At 33.8% G+C, this 21141-nt stretch overlaps 1 protein-coding gene across 40 annotated transcripts in view; it reads left to right on the top strand.

Moving 5' to 3' along the window:
* Window positions 1-21141, top strand: part of ZBTB20 (zinc finger and BTB domain containing 20) — an 830436-nt gene that overhangs the window by 151083 nt on the left and 658212 nt on the right. The gene's annotated exons all lie outside the window — the stretch shown is intronic.

The raw sequence follows: 21141 nt of genomic DNA, 5'->3' as shown, positions 1-21141 counted from the left end.
GCCACCATGGCATATGTATACCTATGTAACAAACCTGCATGTTCTACACATGTACCCCAGAGCTTAAAGCATAATAATAAAAGAAAGAAAAGAAAAAAAAAAGATTTCTCACCATTCTACATGTTTTTCTCTTTAGGCTTTTTGATAAGGCAGTGTCCTCATAATAAAAGACACGTGCCATGATCTGGCCAGTTCAGAGTAAGGTGGGATAATTGCTATCTTATTTACTTTATTATTGTAGCTCATGTTATTATTGTGGAACTTCTTTGATCCTTGACTGATACATGGAACTTCTGACATTTGCTGACATTCCCTCTATAGTTTCCTGCTTCTAATGAATAATATTAATTTTATTTTAAAAAGTTGGGGTTGGGAGAAGGTAAAGGGGAGATTGATGTGAGGAACTGGCATACGTGACTAACACAAACTTAATGTACATCTGGCATAATCATCAGTTAATTCAATGTAGTTTCATTTTTGACTTGGTTAGTATCCTACTAAATAAATATATTAACACTAAGTTTGAAAATGAGTATATTTCTTGCAATAGACCAGAGATTTGTGGGGTTTGGGATAGCACTAAATGAATACATGTTATGTTCTATCATACTATGGTATTATTTTCAATAACTGAAATGAGAAAATAAGTATATTTTGAAGAAGTGAATAGAAAGCACTTATATCTGATTTCTGCTGAGATTTTTTCAAAGTTACTAAATAAAAGCAGCATTTGTGACTTAGGGTGAAGCTTATGAAATAGGGGTCTTTATATGATTTTTTGTCTTTAAATGTTAAGACTACTCTGAATGGATAGTTTAATGATTCTAAATGGAAACTAGAAAAGCAGGTCTAACAGTAACCAGATGTCCTGGGATTTAGAATGGCATGCTAAAAGTAGCAACCTATATGAAGCTTTCGAAAACTCACAATGCTTGTCATTTCTTATTTTCTTTTATGAACTATTTCAAAAGTATAATAAGGCACGAAATTAATGTAATAAATACCAAATACCCATCACCCATATTTTAAAAAAATTAGCGTTTGCCATATTTGCTTGAATTTTGTTTTTACAGAAATTAGTCATTGCAGAAATAGTTGAAGTTCCCTTGTGTTTACAGTTCCACCTTTTGTCCCTAGAGGTAACCACTCTTCTGAAGTTAATGCATATGCTTTCAGTTCATATTTTTACTATTTTTATATTTTCATTTCATTTCATGCATGCACATGCGCACACACTTATCCATGAACATTCGGTGCAGTTTTGTTTACTTAAAAATTTACATAAGTCATTTCTCACCATAATGCCATGGTTGGCAATCTGTGTTCCAAGGCACTCCTGTAGGGCCACAGTGAACTCACAGGTGGGCCATGAGCTATTTAAAATTTTTAAGAGAAACGTAGCAATATTCAACATCTGTCAGACACCAGGTCAGACACTACCCTGAATAGTTCAGTTTTAGCGTGGGATTTCAGTAAATTCATCCTGATGGTGTCATGTCTTCGTGAAGCTTGGTTTTTGTGGTTGCTGTCATAGAAAGCAGGTACTGCATGAAAATCAATATAGAACAGGAAATAAGTGTGGCAGTGTCCAATCAGATTTCAAGGTTTGAAAAGTTGTGCAGTGCCTGACAGGCACACACATCCCAATAATAATAAACTTAAAGATGGCTATATAAGAATGAAGTAAAAATAATTTTTAAAAATTTGTGTTTATTATTTCTATATGGCTATATTGCTGGGACAAAAATACTTATTTAATTGTTTAGACCTAAGTACTAAATTAATGGATCTGTTACATACTTTTAAGCTAAGTTTGTTGTGAAAATATTACTAAGACACTAAGTGCTTTGAGAAAAAAGTAAGAAGACAGTGAAGTTTGGATATTTATTTTTCTTTCTGTAATAGTTTATATCAGGCTACGATTATCCATTCCTTAAAGGCTTGGCAGGATTCAACTGTTAAACCATGTGAGATGTAACTTGTCAGGAGATTATTTTTTCTCTCAATTGTTGATCATAAATTTATTCAGGTTTTCTATTTCTAATTACATATTTTTCTTACGTTTCATGTTTCTAGGAAACTGCTTATTTCATTTGAGTTTGTAAATTGATTGCCATTTAGTTGTTTAGTATATTCTCAGGTTATTTTAAATCTTTCCTATATTGTTTGAGATACATTCTCTTTATTCCTAAAGTTTCTAATCAGTGCCTCTATTTTCTTTCTTAAATATTTAATAATTAATATTTTTTGATCAGCATAAGTTTTACTATGGGTTGAATACTGAAAAGATAATATGGTTTAGCCTAATATATTACACCTCTTCTTAAAGAACAAATTTTGGTTTTGCTGATACTCTCTATTGTACATTTGTTTCATGTTATTAATTTTTGTTCTAATCATTATTCTTTCCTTCTCTTTTACATGGATTATTCTGCTATTATTTTTTAACTTGCTAAGTGAGATCCTAAACTAATTAATTTTACGTATTTAAAAAATCTAATATATGCATTTAAAGCCATAAATTTTCCACTAAGAACCACTTTAGCTGCTTCCCACAGGTTTTGATATGTAGTGCCTTTATTGTGTTCATTTTAAATAATTAATATTTCAATTATGATTTCTTCTTTGACTCATGGAATATTTATGAATTTTTTTTAGTTTCTAAATATATAGGGCTTTTTAATCTATCTTTTCATCTTAATTTCTTATTTTATTCCATTTTGGTCAGATACCTTATTTTGTAATACCAATTCTTTGGTATTTGTTAACACCTCTTTTTAGATCATAATGGTTGAATTTTATAAATATTACACATTAGTTGGAAAGAATGTGCAATCTTCAAAAGGTGAAGTTTTTACACATCAGTTAGTTCAAAATGATGTAATTTAAATCTTCTATATCTTTACTAATTGTATTCTTTCCTGTTGATGTATCTTCTGCCTCATGACTCACTCCTTTACTTTGTTCAGGGTTCTGCTCAAATATCACCTTCTTAGAGTCTTTCTATAAATATTTTTTCTACATGTCTGTTTCTCCATCTCTTCTTCTATTTTCTTTTGTACTGCTTTTCTCTTGTGGCATTTGTTAGTACTGAACATTATATTTTATATTTCTGTATTCATTGTCTTCCTCATGAGAGTATAAACAGGAATTATGTTTTATTCACTAATATATCTTCAGGGTCTAAAATATTATCTGCCTAAAAAAGCATTTAATAGGTAGATGTTGAATTGAACAAAAGAGTATCAGTTTTTGATCCTATGGTTAGCTCATTCTCAGGTGAAGAAAGTTGTTTTCTCTGTGAGTTCCTTGGGTCCTTCCAAAGTAATTTAGTATTTCCTTCTATTCTGTGACCCATGATCTGTGCCTGTACTGGTCTACAGAAAACCTAATTGGTTTTGTGTTAATTTTTAGCTTTGAGTTTTCTGTCCCAAATAATGCAATGCTGATTCCTAAGGCACCCATGGCACGTATCTGGGTTTCATTTTCTATGTTTTTTTTTCCCCCAGAACCCTAAGAAGATTTCTAGCTTTATTACTCTGTCTCTAGGCTAGTCTATAGACCTATAGACTTTTCTAGTCTAAATCTTACAGATGCGTGAGGGGACATCCATTAATAAGTGGGAGTCTCAGTTTCTGTTCCACTCCTCTCATTGGCTTCAGGCTTTGTCTGTTTCCCCACACTGCGGACAAATATATGGATATATGTGGCTATGGTGCTCTAGGGGGACACCAAGAGTTCAGCCCCACCTTCTGCTCTGGCTTTGAGTTCTTTCTTTCTGTCTGACACCCAGAGATTTCCCTTTATAGCTTTCATTCTAACTTGTTTCACTTCTTAATTAGCAACATCATACTGAATATCTCTTTATATGAAAAGAAAGAGAGATACAACTATGTCAGCTGAATCTCCCTGTCTTGACTTTTAATAGTTTTTTTTAGGTTATTTATGCTAATCTTTATGATTGCTTATAGCCTAATAATTTTTCTATAGAAGTGCATAGTATGTATATGATTAATATAGTTAGCACTTGATTTGGATCATGTTGCCCTAATTTTTCAGTTGCTGACATATTTACTCTTGTACTTTCACATCAATAATCATATGTGAGTGATAAAATTACATCTCCTTTAAGTTAGCAGTTAGCATCATACAGTGAGTATTTATTTGTGAGAGAGAGTGGGTATGTCTAGTGGAGGGAGTAAAAAAGACAGAAAGAGAGAGAAGTTGAAAAGTTTAGGTGGAGAGAGAGATTATTACAAAAAAAAAGATAGTTTAGGAGAGAAAGAGAGATAAGAACGTGCATAGACACACATAGGCTCAAAATAAAGGGATGGAGGAAGATCTACGGAGCAAATGGAAAACAAAAAAAGGCAGTGGTTGCAATCCTAGTCTCTGATAAAACAGACTTTACACCAACAAAGATCAAAAGAGACAAAGAAGGCCATTACATGATGGTAAAGGGATCAATTCAAAAAGAAGAGCTAACTATCCTAAATATATATGCACCCAATACAGGAGCACCCAGATTCATAAAGCAAGTCCTTAGAGACCTACAAAGAGACTTAGACTCCCACATAATAATAATGGGAGACTTTAACACCCCACTGTTAACATTAGACAGATCAACGAGACAGAAAGTTAAAAAGGATATCCAGGATTTGAACTCAGCTCTGCACCAAGCGGACCTAATAGACATCTACAGAACTCTCCACCCCAAATCAACAGAATATACATTCTTCTCAGCACCACATCGCACTTATTCCAAAATTGACCACATAGTTGGAAGTAAAGCACTCCTCAGCAAATGTAAAAGAACAGAAATTATTACAAACTTTCTCTCAGACCACAGTGCAATCAAACTAGAACTCGGGATTAAGAAACTCACTCAAATCCACTCAACTACGGAAACTGAATAACCTGCTCCTGAGTGACTACTGGGTGCCTAACGAAATGAAGGCAGAAATAAAGATGTTCTTTGAAACCAATGAGAACAAAGACACAGCATACTAGAATCTCTGGGACACATTCAAAGAAGTGTGTAGAGGGAAATTTATAGCACTAAATGCCCACAAGAGAAAGCAGGAAAGATCCAAAATTGACACCCGAACATCACAATTAAAAGAACTAGAGAAGCAAGAGCAAAAGCATTCAAAAGCTAGCAGAAGGCAAGAAATCACTAAGATCAGAGCAGAACTGAATGAGATAGAGACACAAAAAACCCTTCAAAAAATCAATGAATCCAGGAGCTGGTTTTTTGAAAAGATCAACAAAATTGGTAGACCGCTAGCAAGAGTAATAAAGAAGAAAAGAGAAAAGAATCAAATAGATGCAATAAAAAATGATAAAGGGGATATCACCACCGATTCCACAGAAATACAAACTACCATCAGAGAATACTATAAACACCTCTATGCAAATAAACTAGAAAATCTAGCAGAAATGGATAAATTCCTGAACACACACACCCTCCCAAGACTAAACTAGGAAGAAGTTAAATCCGTGAATAGACCAATAACAGGCTCTGAAATTGAGGCAATAATTAATAGCCTACCAACCAAAAAAAGTCCAGGACCAGACGGATCCACAGCCAAATTCTACCAGAGGTACAAGGAGGAGCTGGTACCATTCCTCCTGAAACTATTCCAATCAATAGAAAAAGAGGGAATCCTCCCTAACTCATTTTATGAGGCCAGCATCATCCTGATACCAAAGCCTGGCGGAGACACCACAAAAAAAGAGAATTTTAGACCAATATCCCTGATGAAAACATCGATGCAAAAATCCTCAATAAAATACTGGCAAACCGAATCCAGCAGCACATCAAAAAGCTTATCCACCATGATCAAGTGGGCTTCATCCCTGAGATGCAAGGCTGGTTCAACATACACAAATCAATAAATGTAATCCAGCATATAAACAGAACCAAAGACAAAAACCACATGATTATCTCAATAGATACAGAAAAGGCCTTTGACAAAATTCAACAACCCTTCATGCTAAAAACTCTCAATAAATTAGGTATTGATGGGATGTATCTCAAAATAATGAGAGCTATTTATGATAAACCCACAGCCAATATCATACTGAATGGGCAAAAACTGGAAGCATTCCCTTTGAAAACTTGCACAAGACAGAGATGCCCTCTCTCACCACTCCTATTCAACATAGTGTTGGAAGTTATGGCCAGGGCAATCAGGCAGGAGAAATAAATACAGGGTATTCAATTAGGAAAAGAGGAAGTCAAATTGTCCCTGTTTGCAGATGACATGATTGTATATTTAGAAAACCCCATTGTCTCAGCCCAAAATCTCCTTAAGCTGATAAGCAACTTCAGCAAAGTCTCAGGATACAAAATCAATGTGCAAAAATCACGAACATTCTTATACACCAATAACAGACAAACAGAAAGCCAGATCATGAGTGAACTCCCATTCACAATTGCTTCAAAGAGAGTAAAATACCTAGGAATCCAACTTACAAGGGATGTGAAGGACCTCTTCAAGGACAACTACAAACCACTGCTCAACGAAATAAAAGAGGACACAAACAAATGGAAGAACATTCCATGCTCATGGATAGGAAGAATCAATATCATGAAAATGGCCATACTGTCCTGGGTAATTTATATATTCAATGCCATCCCCCTCAAGTTACCAATGACTTTCTTCACAGAATTGGGAAAAAACTAGTTTAAAATTCATATGGAACCAAAAAAGAGCCCGCATTGCCAAGACAATCTTAAGCCAAAAGAACAAAGCTGGAGGCATCACACTACCTGACTTCAAACTATACTACAAGGCTACAGTAACCAAAACAGCATGGTGCTGCTACCAAAACAGAGAGATAGACCAATGGAACAGAACAGAGCCCTCAGAAATAATACCACACATCTACAACCATCTGATATTTGACAAACCTGACAAAAACAAGAAATAGGGAAAGAATTCCCTATTTAATAAATGGTGCTGGGAAAACTGGCTAGCCATCTGTGGAAAACTGGCTAGCCATCTGTAGAAAGCTGAAACTGGATCCCTTCCTTACGCCTTATACAAAAATTAATTCAAGATGGATTAAAGACTTAAATGTTAGACCTAAAACCATAAAAATCCTAGAAGAAAACCTAGGCAATACCATTCAGGACATAGGCATGGGCAAGGACTTCATGTCTAAAACACCAAAAGCAATGGCAACAAAAGCCAAAATTAACAAATGGGATCTAATTAAACTAAAGAGCTTCTGCACAGCAAAAGAAACTACCATCAGAGTGAACAGGCAACCTACAGAATGGGAGAAAATTTTTACAATTTACTCTTCTGACAAAGGGCTAATATCCAGAATCTACAAAGAACTCAAACAAATTTACAAGAAGAAAACAAACAACTCCATCAAAAACTGGGCGAAGGATGTGAACAGACACTTCTCAAAAGAAGACATTTATGCAGCCAACAGAGACATGAAAAAATGCTCATCATCACTGGCCATCAGAGAAATGCAAATCAAAACCACAGTGAGACACCATCTCACACCAGTTAGAATGGCGATCATTAAAAAGTCAGGAAACAACAGGTGCTGGAGAGGATGTGGAGAAATAGGAACACTTTTACACTGTTGGTGGGACTGTAAACTAGTTCAACCATTGTGGAAGACAGTCTGGCAATTCTTCAAGGATCTAGAACTAGAAATACCATTTGACCCAGCCATCTCGTTACTGAGTATATACCCAAAGGATTATAAATCATGCTGCTGTAAAGACACATGCACACGTATGCTTATTGCGGCACTATTCACAATAGCAAAGACTTGGAATCAACCCAAATGTCCATCAATGATAGACTGGATTAAGCAAATGTGGCACATATACACCATGGAATACTATGCAGTCATAAAAAAGGATGAGTTCATGTCCTTTTTATTGACATGGATGAAGCTGGAAACCATCATTCTCAGCAAACTATCACAAGGACAAAAAACCAAACACCGCATGTTCTCACTCTTAGGTGGGGAATTGAACAATGAGAACACTTGGACACCGGAAGGGAAACATCACACCCCAGGGCCTGTCATGGGGTTGGGGTAGGGGGGAGGGAGGGGTAGCATTAGGAGATATACCTAATGTAAATGACGAGTTAATGGGTGCAGCACACCAACATGGTACATGTATGCATATGTAGCAAACCTGCACATTGTGCACATGTACCCTAGAACTTAAAGCATAATTAAAAAAAAAAAAGAAACCGGATACCATCACTTGCAATGTGAAAAAAAAATAAATAAAAAGTTTCTTTCAAAAAAAGAAAAAAAAAGAAGACGATAGGGAATAGATGAGATGGCATTGATAAGACAGTTTGTACCTAGACAAGACTTATCTTTGGCAAGGTTGGTTTAATTCTTTTCAGTGATGCAGATAAACTAGCAGAGGCAGATAAATTATTTCAATTCTAATCTTCCCTCCCTTTCAACATGTTGTACCTGACTTCTTCTACATGTAGCTAAACAGGTACTTTTTGCTGATACCTGAGTGATGTTGAAGGGTTTGCACTTACACTCAACTTTTGGCACTTTATTATTTGTGCTGTATTCATGTCTACAGGGAGAAATTGGTCCCTCTGAGTACAGAGCAAGTGACTGTCAGCTTGATTGTGTTTGAAAGCTCCTATCCTATCATGTGATATTATCAGGAACCAAGGATTAGCAAACCTATGTTATTTTGGAAATACTTTTCTTCAGCATGCTGAACAAACAGCAAGAGCATAGGTAATAAAGCTATTGAAACCTCACAAGTGAAATGTGAGCACTTCATCCTCTTTTGAAAATATTGCAACGTTTTGTGATTTCTCCTTCCTATGAGGAAAGAGAAAGAATCTTTCCAATTATTCCTTTAATGAATCAGTTACTTTGTGGAGCTTTTGAAAATGTAATTTTTCAGATAGGTTCAACAGTCTTACCCCTATTGCGTAACTTAGTAGTAAGCTTTCTGCATTCATTGTACCTGGGAAGGTCAAGCATTTTATGACCTCAAAAGCCTGATTCTTGTTTCATACAGACAATTACCTAAAAGTTCCCGTTATTTAAAATGGATATTTCAACCATCTCAAGGTTTACTTTTACTGGGATTCTCAAGTGGTTTTATTTATTGAATACTGAATCAAACTGAAGCAGACTTTATCATGTTATCTAAAATCTTACTTTATGTATTTTCTCATTTTATTTTAAAAATCATGGTTGTATGACATGCTGATATAATTTAATGGTAAACTTTACATTTAGATTTTATAGTTTTAGCATTTTTGTCAAACCCTAGTTGAAGCTACAAAAATATTTTGACACTATAGCCAGAATAGATAAAGCAGAATTGGATGTCAGAAGCATAGAGTACAATTTATTGGTTATCATGATTAGACGGGCTGATAATGAAAGCTGATTGGCAGTAGGATTTATTACAGAAACTATAAGATGGAGAATAGAAAATGATAACATTGCTAATTAATATGTAATGTATCTTGTGACAGTGTGTTATCATTTAGAATCTTTACTAAATTTTAGTTTAATTGTGTGGCTTTTTTGGTGTTAAAACACAATTTTGAAAAACATATAATGCGTTTAAAATAACTTTTGAAAGTAGCTATCAACCAGAAACAGGTAAAGGTGTATTTATTATACTTCGGATAAAGGTATATTCCAATTGGGAAATTTGGAAGACCTAAAAGATTTTGAGGGAGAAAGAATTGTTATAATAGATGTAAATGTAATGTTAAATGGCTTACAGGGTGTCTGACAACATTCTCATAAAACATTGTAAGAGAAATCAGTAAACATCTTGAAGACAAAGGAATCATGAGCAATGAAAAAAATGAGTTTATTATAAACAAATCTTGCCTGACAAAATTAATAATGTTTGAAATAGAATGCAGAATTAGCATGGTTAAAGGGAATGTATATTTTGAACTTCAACCGAGTGTTTGTTGTAGCTTTTCAAAAATAATTGTAGAATTACGATATAAATAATCTGATGGATAAAATATGCAGAGAAAACTGATGAATCTATAGAAGGCCAAAATTTAATGCCAAGAACACCCTCAAATGGATTGCAGGATTAGATGGCAGTGATAAGAGTGACCTGAGGGGTTCAGTTTTCCCGTAATCTTTTCCAACCCCCCCATACACATATATTTCATATAAAAGCAAAATGTGTATCACAGAAAAGCAGATTCTAACACAAGTCCTCCTAACACACTTTCTGATCAAATTTTCTTGCGAAATCTCCCCATATATAAACTTTGGAGGCTTCACTGATGGGTTAGATCAGGGTTTGCCAAATGCATCCCACCCCCTTCTGTAAACAAAGTTTTATTGGAGTACAGCCATGGTCATTTGTTTATATGTTTATTGCTTATGGCTGCTTTCAGACTATAGTAGCAGAATTGAGTAGTTGAAACAGAAACTTTATGACCTGCAAAGGCTAAAATATTTATTATTTGGCACTTTATAGATAAAGGTCCTGGTTTAAGTGAATGAATGTTTTCACCTGTAGAGGCATTAGAACTCTTGTCAAGGCTAGGTATAGTCAGGATATTTGTACATTGTATGAATGTGGGAGGGAGTGAACATGTAAAGATTCAGGGTTTGGTCTCACCCCGAATCTTACCATGTTTCATCATTTTGACCCATCTATTTTGGCAGTAAAGGTCCCAAATTGGGTATGTGTCATTGTAACTACTTTCATTCAGTTCCATTCAATTGTTTTTGACATCATAAAAGGACATAATGACATATCAAAAGTTTAATGGGGAAGTGTGAAGGAAACAATAGCTGAGAAGAACAATGTTGTTAGTCTTATGTATTAATACATTTTAGGTCTAATGTGGTAGGAATATATTTTGTTTAGAACTTTTTCAAAATAAGCTTCATCCACTTGATCTTGGACCTATCTCTTAAATGGACTTACTGTGCCCCATTAATGCTGAGAGACAGAGCATTTTTCAGCCTAGGATTCAACTGAAAAAAGAACTACCTTGCACATTGTAAGCACTTGAAAACTATTTATGGCTAACGATTTCTGTAAATTCATTTATTCGTTACTCAGATCTATCAGTGCTTACTATGTGCCAGGCATGACACCTAGGGGCAAGTGATTTGGCAGAGAATAAGACAGATAGCCTCCTTAATGTAGGAAAATTGACAATGAGTCAGTTTATAAATAAGTAAAATAGTTGCAGATAGTGATATCCTGTGAAGAAAAGAAATCTGGGCAGTGGGATCAAAAGTGACTTGGGTCAGATAGGGTGGATAGTGGGATAAAGAGTAACCACGTGCCATTTGAGTTGAGGACTGAATGATGAGAAGGGGAAGCCATCATGAAATGATCTGGGAGAAGAGCCTTGTAGAAAAGCGTGTTCAAAAGCCCCAAACAAGCATGGCCTGATGAAGGAAGACAAAAAAGGTAGTGTGGCTGGATTTTAGTAAAACAGTTGGTGTGTAGGGATGTGTGAGTGTATGTTTGTTTCTGTGTCTGTGTGAGAGTGCTCTTGGGAACAGGACATTAAATTAGCTCCTTGTTTGTTTTCTTAGGTACTCAATTGATTAGTCTTTTCTAAACATAAATGTATGTTTCTGATCTAAAATGAGAGTTATTGAATTGATTGTATCTGAATCAACTGTTGTTCAATGAAAGAGAAGGCCATTCATAGGTGTCTTGATAGAAATAAGAGTGAGAAGAGAGAATACACTGAGATAGTGAAAGTTTGGGAGAAATTGGGAATTAGGACTTGGTTCTTTGGCTCCAAGACCAAAGAGAAGCTTATTTGGAATGTCACTACATGGGTCTGGGTAGTTGTTGTGCATCCTGATGGAGCAGAGACTTGTTCACAGAAAATGGTGACGGAGCAGGGTCATTTAAAGAAAGCTGTCTCCTGTTGTTGGAGGGAGGATTTGAGAAAAGGACAAAGATTTTAAAAAATGACTAGTTACTGGGTCCAGCACACCAACAAGGCACATGTATACATATGTAACTAAACTGCGCGTTGTGCACATGTACCCTAAAACTTAAAGTATAATAAAAATATATATATGTATAATTGATTTTTAACAAGAAAAAGATTAGGACTGGGAATGGGCCAGGCTCAATAACTGAAAAGAGACATCCTAAACCCTGTGATCTCCATCATCAATGCCAGTCTCACAGAAGAAAAATAAGTTGTTGGTAGATGGACTGGATTATGATGTGGGAGGATGGCATGTTCAAATTAAACCAGGAAATGGAAGGAGTATGTATCATATCAATACACCTTTGGGGAGAAGAAAGAAAAAAGTAAATTCAGAGAGCAAAACTGGCTTTGGATAAGAACGTCAACTGGGCAATAATATAGCAAAGGAAATCGTTTCATTTTAAAAAGCATTACTGTAATGCTTATTGAAGCAGTTGTGAAAAACCTGAAAACCGTGAGTTTATGCAAAGACACATTTTTGAAACTAGAAAATAACAAGAGGTCTATAACAAACGTATGGAAAATTTCTAAGCATTTAAAACCTATAATTGAAAATTCAGTTAATTTAGTTTAACAAATTACTTAAAATTTAAACTCTGTTGGCTGTATTTTGGCTTAAATGTAAAAATTCCTAGTCTATAGCTGTTAATATATTTTATATCACAGATAGGCAAAAGTCTATGCCTTAATTGAAAGGATGAAACCTTTCATATCAGTCTGAAGCCAAAAGTTACACACAAACTTCTTTCCTTTTTTGACTTGCTTGGATCAGATACTGATCAGGTGCTTTGCTTGGGTACAGACTTGAGAGTTTTACTATTAGCTTTCATCAGCTTTTTCAACATTGACCTTTGACCATGAAATATGAAGACAAGAACGGCCTTGAGAAACAATGCTTCTCCGGTTCTAAATCTGGTTCCTCGGTGTAATTATATATCATACTTTAATTTCTCTAACTGGCATTTCTCGAGTTAAAATTAATTTGAGTTCACTATGAATTTAACAGAAATTGACAGAGTAGAGACGAATACCTCATGCTGAACTATATAGGAAGGACATCCTGAAGGACATGTTGAGGGCATAGGAAAAGCCTGATATATATGTGAAAGTATTTCAGCTACATGAACATTGCATGACACATTGTAAACCCAATAATTGTTTGCTGAAACAATGTATATTTATTTAAAATCTTATTTCATTGGGTGAGACAGTATAATTTCTGCATTATTTGGAATTAGGATATATAATGGAACTAGATTATGGAGGAATTTGAAAACCAAGTATATAGGACTTGATACTGTAAATCGTTAGGAATTATTATAGGAAATAACTAGATGATTTCCAAATATTTGTTTTATTATGGTGTGTAGGATGATATAGAGATAGATAGAGGCAAAGGATGATATTTTATTCCAGGCATACTTTTATATTAAACCAGGTTCTCATTCCCAGCCTAGCTTGGCTGCATTGAAATGAATTTCTTCATAAAAGTCTATAGGTCTAATGTAAAAAAAAAACTTTGGACTTTGGAGGGAGGATTTGAGAAAAGGACAAAGATTTTTTAAAAATGACGAGTTACTGGGTGCAGCACACCAACAAGGCACATGTATACATATGTAACTAAACTGCGTATTGTGCACATGTACCCACAGGACTTTGAACATTCTGCTTTATTGTGCCCTTTTATACTTGTGTCTCACTGGTACCTGCCTGTTTGCATTTATTTTAGGGAGCAATTCAATAAAAATTAAATGGAATGAATTTATAACTAAAACCTGTTCTGTGCAAACCATAAGGATGGGATTTATTTATTTTATTTATTTTTTAAGTCAGCCTTTTCTCTTCATGGAATTACTCAATGTATAAAGATTGGTACACTAAAAGCAAATCCTGCATTACAAATTGGTTGCTGTCTTTGGTAGCAATCTGCCAAGAGGATATTTCAAGAAAATAGTCATACTGCAAATTTGGCCCCTTGCTGGCCCTCACTAAGTATGCATTTTATTTGACATGTTATTTCATAGAAATGATTTAGGACTAGAAATTAAAAGTTGTATCGACTGGTGTACCTCTCATCAGATGAATTAGGAATAGTAGACAATCCTGCCTTTGAGAAGTTATTATGATAATATTGCCCATTTATACTGTTGTCTTGGTTGCCTTTGGAATATAATCATTCACATATTTATCCCATGAAAACTATTTCCAAAAAGGAAATGAGAGGTCAGCTTTGATTGTATAATTCCACACTTATTAGCTGGTGGTACCTTAGTTTTTTAATTTTTGGCATTGACTCTGGGAAATTTACTATGGTATAAAACTGCCAGCTGCACAAAGGTGGGGCCAGTTTTGTCAGCATCTTATGAACAATTCACCAAATGAATTTTTCTGGGAAAACCAGTATGAAAGTTCCTTGCATGGTAGTGAAGAAGTAGACTTGTGTTAAATATAATAACACACAAGAAAAACCATCAACTCATGAAAGATTGAAGAACTCATGAAAGATTAAAGCTGGAAATGGAACATGGTCTGTAGGAATGCGAACTCTGCAACCAGATTGACGGGGGCATAAATCCTGGTTCTGCCACTCAGTAAAAGGGTGTCCTTTGGCAAATTACTTACTCCCTCTGTTCCTTAGTTTACACACTGATAAAGTGGGTATGATGATATTACCTACCTCCTAGAGTTTTTGTTAGGTTTAAATAAGTAAATACAAATAAAAGCGCTTTGAACAGAACCTGAATATGGGGACTGCTCATGTATTTGCTATTATCTGTTAATCATTAGAAGTAAAGATGAAAATTAAATAGATTTCTCTTTGACTCTGCCTTCTATTGTTACAAAAATATAGGAAGAAAATTGTTGTCACTTCTAAAATGTGGAATGATTTTAAAGCAGCACTATTTTGTTTCAAAGCTCAAATACCTTGTATTGCAATTGTCCTTAAAGGAAACATATTTAACCTTTAACCAAGACTAAATTAACAAGAATTGTTTTTACACACCCCTTTTAGAAGAAAGGTTACAAATCATAACAAAATAGCTCATTATTAGGCCTGTCTTCCGAAGCAACTTCAAACTTTCTCCTTTTGTCCTGGGGGTTACTGTATGAGTGCAATCTCCTATGTCTAATTATTTAGCATTCTGTAAAATTAGAAAGCAAGGGGTTTTTATTGGGTCTCTGGACCCCTGGAAATTTCATACAAAATTTCGTGATCATATGCACTTTTCTAGAGAAAAAAGATTCTTGGTTTTTTATCATCGTCCCAGAGGCCCTTCTGACTTCCCAAAAGTTCAAGAGCCATCCTCTAAGGCAACATAATTTTTTCATTTTAAGTGAAAGATAAAATTATAATTCCCTATTTACTAAAGCAGAGAAATCTACTAGAACATCTTATATTTTTAGTTAAAATGATCTAAAAACAAAAACACTTTTCCCCCTAGAACCCTTAGCTAACCAGAACATTTAACTAACCAACATTTCAGGTAATCAATGGTTACTTGCATCAAGCAGCAATCTTTCTTCAGTGATTAGCTATGCTGGTGAAAATAGTCCAGTCTTATCTGGAGAAAATGGTGATTTTTTAATTTATTCATTCTTTTTTTCTTGAAGTTTCAAAATTATTAATATTTTTATAGTTTCATAATTATACATTTCTTATGGTATACTCAGGAATAAGAGTATTCTATAAATGCTTACTTCAAAACTATTATATCAATCTAATATAATTTAGTACTGAATATTTCTGCTCATGGTGGAGTGAAATACCTGACAGAAGACTAGGGAAAGCTGGAAGAAAAATAATTTTACTGACCTGTGAAATTTAAAAAAAGTCTTCTATTTTTTATGAACTTATGTAAATGTTTAAGTGCATATTTACCTTGGTATTTTAAAATTGCTTTTACTAAAATGGCTAAATAGATTTTTAAATAATTGTTTTATGGACCCTTAGAAAGGATATACATTTCAAGCCCAAAAACTTTAAAGTTTTTAGTTGAAGGGGATTAAGTAAATAATTTAGAAGTTCATTGTGTTTACCTGTTAATAATTAAGCAGGTTAGATTGTGTACTTTTTATAGTCATTGAGTTTTAATTTATTTATTTGTTGATGTGTTGGTTTTTAAGAATTTATTTAAGGCATTCTGCTCTTGGGAAATAAAAATAAACAGAATGAAGCTTCACATAATAAAAGGAAGGGCTCAGGTTACTTTTAAACAGACAAGTAAAGAAAAAAATTGATCGTATTTTAGAGTTAAAAACAGTATTTAGTACCTAATCTTTCTGTACTTTTTCCCCCTATTTAGAAGCGAACCTGAAATACCTAAGAGCAAGTATAACTGAGTCAGTGAATGGTCTTTTGTTGTTGCTCTCGAGCTCCAGCTCCATGGAATTTGACTTTATTTCAGATGGCTTTAGTATGGGGTTTAGCCAGACCAATCTTATGAAATGTTCTTTGAGAATATACCATAGAACTTACCAGATTTCCCTGGTGTTTTAAAAACTCTAATAATATATCCAAATCCAAAATGAATACCTCCACCTTAGGATGCATGATTATGGATGAACTGAAATTAAGGCTTTTCCAGCCTTTAAGGAATGTATCCTTGTCTTCTTGACGATGGAACTGTACAGGTTCTTTATGATCTTTCAGGATGATCAATTGGCTTTCATTTGCCTTTTAAAATAAAATACAATTAAACCTTATGTTTAAATTTTTATTTAATGAAGACTTGTTTGCTATGATTATTAATAGATAATGGTCTTTAACAGTTTCTATTCATTTTGTACTCATTGGGAAGGCCTTATACAAAATAATGTCCATTGAAACAATTAACCAGAAGTCATAGTTCATATGTTGTAGGGTCATATGTTTTGAATGACATGTTAAGGACTATGGATTGAAAAACATTTCTTATATGGGAATGAACAGCATGATTTTATAGCTACTTAAAATTTGCTTACTTTAAACTTTTACTTAATTGAAATTTATACTACTCCTACTTCCAAAACTGATTTGGAGCATCTTATGTTCTCATGGTGTATTTTGTCTCTCTTTATACAGTAGTCCTATCATTGAAATCGATGAACATTTCATCTATTTTCTCTTGTAAAAGTATGTTCACAGTATAAATGTAACCTCCAACTTAAGTTTTCTACATTCCAGGCTGTGCTTTTCTTTGAAAGTTTAATTGGAGATGTTACCAGTTAAAATTTGGTTGCTAGGAACCTAATAGATACCATTCTGAGTAGTTGCTGTTATCTTTATAAATCCTATTTTTCTTTCTTTGTTGTTCTCTTCCCTTCCTCATGATACCTGCCCTTTCTCCTTTCCTTCCTTACATTTTTTTCTCTAAAAAAATCTATGCAGTTAAAAAGGTTTCACCAAAAATGACAGATAGACATTTTCAAATGTCTTTCTTAACATTCAGGAATTCTAATAATATAAATTAAATTTTTCTTTCCTGAAACATAAACTAGGTGCCTTCTTTAGTGCTTTTTATGTTTATAAAAAGTAATTTGTTTTTATTACAGAAAATTTGGAAACAAATTCTAAGAAGAAAAAAACTGTCATAATCTTAAGATAAATTCAAAGAATAATGTAGTTTAAGTTTTTTACAGTCACATACATACTTTTTCTAATACACACACAAGCACACACACACACACACACACACACACACACCTGGTACATACAGATCTATACTTACATATGCACATAACCAAAAGTTGTGCATAGTCTGTATTTATATTATATAGAGAAAAATTATTAAATATTGGTATGGTATGTTATCATTATTACCATTTTATAACCTGTTTTCTAAGCTTAATGATGTATTATATATTTTCACTTGCCATGTCTAATGAACACTTAATATCCTATTACATATAATTTATCTAACCAGTTCACTATTCTAGAATATTTTAGTTTATTTAATTTGCATTTCTTTCATTGCTATTGCAGATTAATATTATTTCATATGTATTTTAGCTTCTTATTTCACCTTATTACTTATAGGTATTGTTTAGAATTAATAATATTATTTAATAATAAATAGTAATAAGTATTACTATTTTATATATAGTTTAAAATATATTTTATATATGTTTAAATATATTTATAAATGCATTCCATATTTTAGAAGAGAACTCACAATTCTATTGTGAATTGCCTATTCATGTATTTTGCTCATTTTAAAAAGTAGAATAATATGTTTATTTATTTATAAAGACTCTTAACCCAATGAACATTATACACTTTAAAAATATTTATTTTTTATTGGCCTCTTAAGTTTGAATTTTGTTAAAGATATTTTCTGCCTTACACTTTTTTTTTTTTTTTGAGACTGGGTCTTGTTCTCTTGCCCATACTGGAGTACAGTGGCAGGATCATGGCTCACTGTAGCCTTGACCTCTCCAGGCTCAGGTGATCCTCCCACCTCAGCCTCCTGAGTAGCTGGGACTACAGTTGTGCACCACCATGTCCAACTAATTTTTGTATTTTTTGTGGAGACAGGGTTTCACCATGTTGCCCAGGCTAAAATTTTTAATTTTAAGTAGTAAACATCATAAATCTTTATGCTTATATTATATACCACTGTGTATGTACTTTAAAAGTCCTTCCCACGTTGGAGTTCAGAAAATTATACATATGTATTTTCTTAGAGGTCCTTGATTGTTTTATATATTATATTGAGTTTTATTGACCTGATTTATATTTTAGTACTGATAAGAATTAGAGAACAGAATTTATTTTTCCACAGGTAATCAGTCAGCTATCTCAACATTGTTCATGGAAATGTTACTTGTAACATTTACCCCATACCTAAGTTCCCCTGGCTTCTTCTACTGATCTATCTCTTCCCATGCCAATATCACACTGTCACTTATATTTCACTCTTTGGAAAGAACCTACCTTGTTCTCTGCTTCTTTGCTATAGGACTCAAACCTAATGCTTGATGTTTTCTCATTTAAATTTGTTTTTTAAGTTTGTTAGTCCCCTGGTTTGTTGTTATTGTTTTGAGCTAGCTTTAAAGCATCAAAACTACTAAAAATAATTTTAGTTCATTTCAGTACAACAAAGATTTTTTTGAATATTTGTTACATAGCAAGGCTTGTGCTTGCATTAGGAATACATAAATGAATCAGATATCTGTGTAGCAATGTCCCTTCACTGGAAAAATGTGTTAATCTGATGGAGTCAGACAGCATGTAAATAGTAAAGAGAGTGGCCTCATGTTAATAACTTAATTTTCTTCTGATTCTTTCTTATTCTTTTGTTATCTATGACTTCTTGGCCCTAGCCATTTAATATATTTTCCCCTTTTTCTTTTTTTTTTAATTTAGGAAAGGTGAAATATTATGTGAAATTGATTTAACAGAGTTAGATTGATTCAGGCATATGAAAGATGGTGACTTTTTCATATTCATGTAGTCTGTTTATTTTCTAATTAATGAACTGAAAATTGTGTCTTTCTATTTTTGTTCTCTAAGTGTTTATTGAGCTCTTGCTAGGCACTATTTAAGGAACTTTAAGGAAAATAACAGTAAATGCCTTTGACAATGTAATCTAGTGGGGAAACTTATAATTTATAAAAATATTAGCAATATAATAAAAAGTATTGAGTACACTGTTTGGCATATGCTGGCCATTATACTAGGCAAGGAAATATGTATTATTTAATCCTAAAACAATTCAAATGGTCCTTCAGATTTTTTTTTTTTTTGAGGCGGAGTTTTGCTCCTATCGCCCAGGCTGAAGGGCAGTGGCGCAATCTTGGCTCACTGCAACCTCCACCTCTTAGGATCAAGCAATTCTCCTGCTTCAGCCTCCTGAGTAGCTGGGATTACAGGTGCCCGCCACCACGCCTGGCTAATTTTTTGTATTTTAGTAGAGACAGGGTTTCGCCATGTTGAGCAGGCTGGTCTTGAACTTCTGACCTCAGGTGATCCGCCTGCCTCGGCCTCCCGAACTGCTGGGATTACAGGTGTGAGCCACCTCACCCAGCCAGTCCTTCAGATTTTTTTGTTTTGACTGTCTTCTTTACTTGATTCAGGTTTCTTATTATTCTTACGTCCTTTGAGAAGTTTCCCTGTCCAAATCTATCTAAAATATCAGGCCAGGTAACTCTCAGTGTCATTATCTTGTTTTATCTGACTTCATAGTACTAATTATATGACGTTATAAGTCTAACAGTTTATTTGTTTATTGTCTGTTTCTCCTGTTGCTAGAATGAATATTGAATGGAAGAATAAAGAATGCATTGTAGAAGTTTGTAGTTGCAGAATGACAATTTAATTTGGTATACATGATTTAATTTCTTTAAGCCTAAATTTCTCATCTGTAAATAGATACAGATTTAGTGCGTGTTTTATTGGTTAGGCTGTTCATTCATTCACTGAGTACATATTCACTGATATCCTAGTATATGGCAGGCACTATTCAAGAAAATGGGGTTACAGTGAAAAAGAGAAAGTGCCTGCCCTTATGTTACTTCCATTCTAGAGGAAGAGACAGGTAATAAATTAATAAAAATAACTTTTGTAATATATCATGTAGTTGCCAAATTAATTTTCTCAAAGGTGTCCTCCACTTTATCTCTATGATCAGAACATTTTTTCTTTTCTGTTCCTAATCATCCTATTTCTTCATCATTAATTGTTCTGGTCTCACTCCTCCTAGCAGTTACTAACTTTTAGCATCCCTCCTAGTTTGCTGATGCAGAATAACTGTAATAATGCTGATGCACCCCAAATATAACAGGACTGTCAGATTCCTTTTCTGGACCCTATTTGTCTATTAGTGCAACCAATCCTTAGGTTTGTTTTGGTTTACTAGTGTGGTTTGTTGTTTGCAAAAATACTGTGCATGCATATTAATGATATAGTCAATTAAAATCCTCAGATTTTTAAAATTTTAATGGGCATTTTACTGTAGATGTACTAGATTATATAATCAAGCATATGTTTAGGTATTGCATTTCCATTATTAAAACTGCTTTTGAAACTTTGAATGCCTAAATCTCTGTGGAGATTATTAGTAAATGTGGCATCAAGGTCATCATTGAGATTTCATAGCAAATTTAGAGAGATCATTTTCTAATGGGAACACAACATCAAATTCAATTTTTAATAGGAGAGCTGTTTTTAGTTAAATCT

This window comes from Pan troglodytes, chromosome 2, assembly GCF_028858775.2.
Source record: "Pan troglodytes isolate AG18354 chromosome 2, NHGRI_mPanTro3-v2.0_pri, whole genome shotgun sequence".
In the NCBI taxonomy this organism is placed as follows: Eukaryota; Metazoa; Chordata; class Mammalia; order Primates; family Hominidae; genus Pan; species Pan troglodytes.
Note: the sequence above shows the minus strand (reverse complement) of the source record. Positions and strands in the feature narration are given on the sequence as shown.